At 35.1% G+C, this 3,677-nt stretch overlaps 1 long non-coding RNA gene and 2 pseudogenes across 1 annotated transcript; 1 reads left to right on the top strand and 2 right to left on the bottom strand.

Moving 5' to 3' along the window:
• The first annotated feature begins 545 nt into the window (after positions 1-545).
• On the top strand, positions 546-1,624 carry LOC107059384 (beta-D-glucosyl crocetin beta-1,6-glucosyltransferase-like; annotated as a pseudogene).
• A 20-nt stretch (positions 1,625-1,644) lies between these two features.
• Positions 1,645-3,000, bottom strand: LOC102582519 (glycerophosphodiester phosphodiesterase protein kinase domain-containing GDPDL2-like; annotated as a pseudogene).
• A 171-nt stretch (positions 3,001-3,171) lies between these two features.
• On the bottom strand, positions 3,172-3,514 carry LOC107059385 (uncharacterized). Its single transcript, XR_001472628.1, has 2 exons — positions 3,393-3,514; positions 3,172-3,234 (listed from the first exon to the last, which is right to left on the bottom strand). It is a non-coding gene; the product is annotated as an uncharacterized lncRNA (long non-coding RNA).
• Positions 3,515-3,677: the final 163 nt, after the last annotated feature.

The following is a 3,677-nucleotide window of genomic DNA, read 5'->3' as shown; positions in this document are numbered from 1 at the left end:
CTTTTTCTATTATATTTTTCAAGCAATGATATTTATCATATTCAAAGGATAATATAATAAAATTATCCTTTTATTTATAATTTCTTAAACAATGTTCATAGTCAATAGTGGACAAGTATTGTAGGACAAAATGAATAATGTGATCATTTATAGAAAGTCATTGGTTTTCGTATTTTTCACATACATTGTTATCACTTTTTGGGGAATTGAGTAATGTGTATTTTTCAATGAGCTTTTAATGTAAAAGTTTTAACGTATTTGTGTAGATGATTCCCTTTTGTCCTCATCTCTCTTATGTATTTAATAGTAAAGGGAAAAATTCCAAATATGTCATCGAACTTTAAGAAAAAAAAGGTTTATTTGTGTGACTGATTAAAAGTTTGACTCATCTATGTCCTTTTTGTTTGAAAAAAAAACTCATCTATATCATTATTTGTTAACCGAAAACAATTTTGATGTTGCAAATTTATTTCGTATATGTGGTTTGTTATGATTCGTTTACGTCATTAATTAAATCATTTTTTTAAAATGGAAATGACTCAAATATGTCATCTAACTTTGAGAAAAAGACTCATCCATGTCAACCCAATCTCAATCACATCCTTCAAAAAGCCCTAAAAATGTCCAAACGAAACTTTTCAAAAATCTTGGAAAATCTGAAACCTGATTTGGTGATTTATGACATAGTGCAGCAATGGGCTGAACGTGTCGCGAATGAACAGAGCATTCCAGCAGTTAAGCTTATAACTTCGGGTGCATCTGTGTTTTCGTATTTTTTCAACATACTGAGGAAAACCAGAGGTTGAATTCCCTTTCCCTGCTATTTATCTCAGGAAAATTGAGCAAGTAAAGATTGAGTGAAATGGTGGCGAAATCTAATAAATCGAAAGAACCTGATGATGGAGATCGTCTAGCTAAGGGAAATATGCAAATCATGTTGATGAGTACTTCTACAACTATAGAAGCCAAATTTATTGATTATTGCCTTGAATTGAGCAATTGGAAAGTTCTTCCAGTTGGTCCACCAGTCCAAGATCCAATCACTAATGACACGGACGATATGGAGCTCATCGATTGGCTTGGAACAAAAGATGAGAATTCAACTGTTTTTGTCTCCTTTGGGAGTGAGTATTTCTTGTCAAAAGAAGATATGGAAGAAGTAGCTTTCTGGTTGGAGTTAAGTAATGTTAATTTCATATGGGTTGCAAGATTTCCAAAAGGTGAAGAGAAAAATATTGAAGATGCATTACCAAAAAGTTTTCTTGAAAGAATTGGAGAAAGGGGAAGAATTTTGGACAAATTTGCACCACAACCAAGAATTCTAAATCATCCGAGTACGGGAGGATTTATAAGTCATTGTGGTTGGAATTCAGCAATGGAAAGTATAGATTTTGGGGTTCCTATAGTTGCCATGCCTATTCATCTTGATCAACCAATGATTGCTAGGTTGATCGTAGAATTGGGAGTTGCGGTGGAGATTGTTAGAGATGATGATGGCAAAATTCACAGAGGAGAAATTGCGGAAATTCTTAAAGGTGTAATAACAGGGGAAATAATATTGTATGTGAGGTGTTTTTGTTTGTCTTCAAAATATATTGAGGTTGAAATAATGAGAAAAACATAGAACACCATGTAGGATTCAAATTTCCATGTAAGATGCTACGTATGATGCGTATGTCTATTTGTTCAATTTTATACATGTTTAAGTTTCTACGCAGAGGCCAAATTAAAGGGCATTTTTATGTATGTCTATAATATAACTAGTACAACAATAACAACACGATTCTTTGTCCCAAACATTGTTGGGTTGGCTATGTTTATTTCACATAAACATTACATCAACTATAATCAATCAGCATAAATGTCTACCTCAACGGGATTATCTAACAAAGCTATTGAATCAGACGAAAATGTCGTAGAACTTCCCATGATCTGATGGACAATCGGTTGAGATTGAAGAGGCTGAGGAGGTACTTCTAGCACTTCAACTTCGCCTTCAAGCATTTCTACTACTTTACTCATTGAAGGGCGTTGTATCGGATTTGTTTGTATACACCATAATGCAACCAAACTCAGCTTCCTAGCAATCTTCTTTTCATCATCATTCGCTTCTTCATCCACCACAATCTCTTTCCCCTTGTTGAACTTATCGTAAATATTATAAGGAAATTATTGGCTGGAATTCTCTTCATTTGCAACTTCATGTCTATTCAAGTCCAGCATTTCCATTAGCAGCATTCCAAAGCTGTAAACATCAGCTTTGTAAGAGATTTCTCAAATGCTTCTGTTGATCAATTCTGGAGCAACATATCCAATAGTTCCACGAGCAGCTGTGAGATTTACAATGCTTTTATCTGTTGGATATAATTTCGCAAGCCCAAAGTCAGAAATCTTTGGAATGAAATTCTCATCCAAAAGAATGTTGTGTGGTTTGATGTCAAAATGCAAAATTCGTACATCACAGCCTCGATGCAGATACCCAATTCCTCGAGCCACTCCAAGAATAATGTCGTACTTCCTCTGCCAACTTAACAGAGGACTTCCTTCTTGACTGGTGCTGATGTACTTATCAAGTGATCCATTGGGCATGAAGTCGTAAACAAGAGCACACTTTGTTCCCTCAATGCAATACCCCACGAGTCCAACCACGTTGACATGATGAATCCTTCCAATGGTAGCTACTTCATTCATGAAATCTTGCCCACCAGCTTTAGGCTTGCTCAACATCTTCACTGCTACATCCCTTCTACTTTGAAGCTTTCCTTTGTACACAGTTCCGTAACCCCCCTCGCCTAATTTCTCTTTGAATCCTCTTGTCATTCTCTTTATGTTGGAGTAATTATATCTGATTGGCATGAAATTGTTTTGTGTTTGCAAAAAGCGTTCAATCGTATCGTACATTGACAAATGCCTCCTTTTGAATTTGTACACCAGAAATACAATTACTAACGGAAGGCCGATCATAAATTTTGCTTGCAAATACCCTGCACGTTTTAGAAGTCATAACGAACCACAGAGATGATCAATGCATGGAATGTTAATCTGTGTCCATCCAACTAACATATAGATTGCTAAAGGGATATATAGGAGTTACACACGAACAACTGAAGCGGCCAAGCCTTGATCTCTGGATAGATTAAATTACAAATATTTTAGAATGAGAGATCAATGGAGAATTAAAAGTATATGTAGATAAAAGGCTTGAGTCCTCACCGGAAATCAATTCCAATAAACCTACAAAGACGTGCAAAAATTAAACTGTAGTGAGTGAATGTTGAGAATATAATTAAATAATAAAAGTGTGCTCTCTCTAACTGCTTAAGTTTTTAGATGAAATGGTGATTCATTGTTTTCCTAGTTTCTTACGTATAGAGGATAGAAAAGAATGTTACCCCACGAAGAATAATACAACTCAAATCCATAGAGAATTGCTTGATGAATATCAGAAAGGGAAATGTTGTTAATATTAGGCCATGAGGTCAAGCCTATAAATTCTGCTCTGCATCCATCACTCACTTCAAAGACTTTCATCTCTCCAATCTTTAAATAAGTGTATCTGCTTAATTTGCAGCCACTAATTTCCACAAATGTCGAATCATTAACAGCAGATGGACATTTGAACATGAAAATGGGTGCATAATTGAATGGTAAGCTTAGAAGGTATGAGAGAACATAGA

This window comes from Solanum tuberosum, unplaced genomic scaffold (genome assembly GCF_000226075.1).
Source record: "Solanum tuberosum cultivar DM 1-3 516 R44 unplaced genomic scaffold, SolTub_3.0 contig00199, whole genome shotgun sequence".
Taxonomy (NCBI): domain Eukaryota; kingdom Viridiplantae; phylum Streptophyta; class Magnoliopsida; order Solanales; family Solanaceae; genus Solanum; species Solanum tuberosum.
This window is presented reverse-complemented; position numbering and strand designations above follow the sequence as displayed.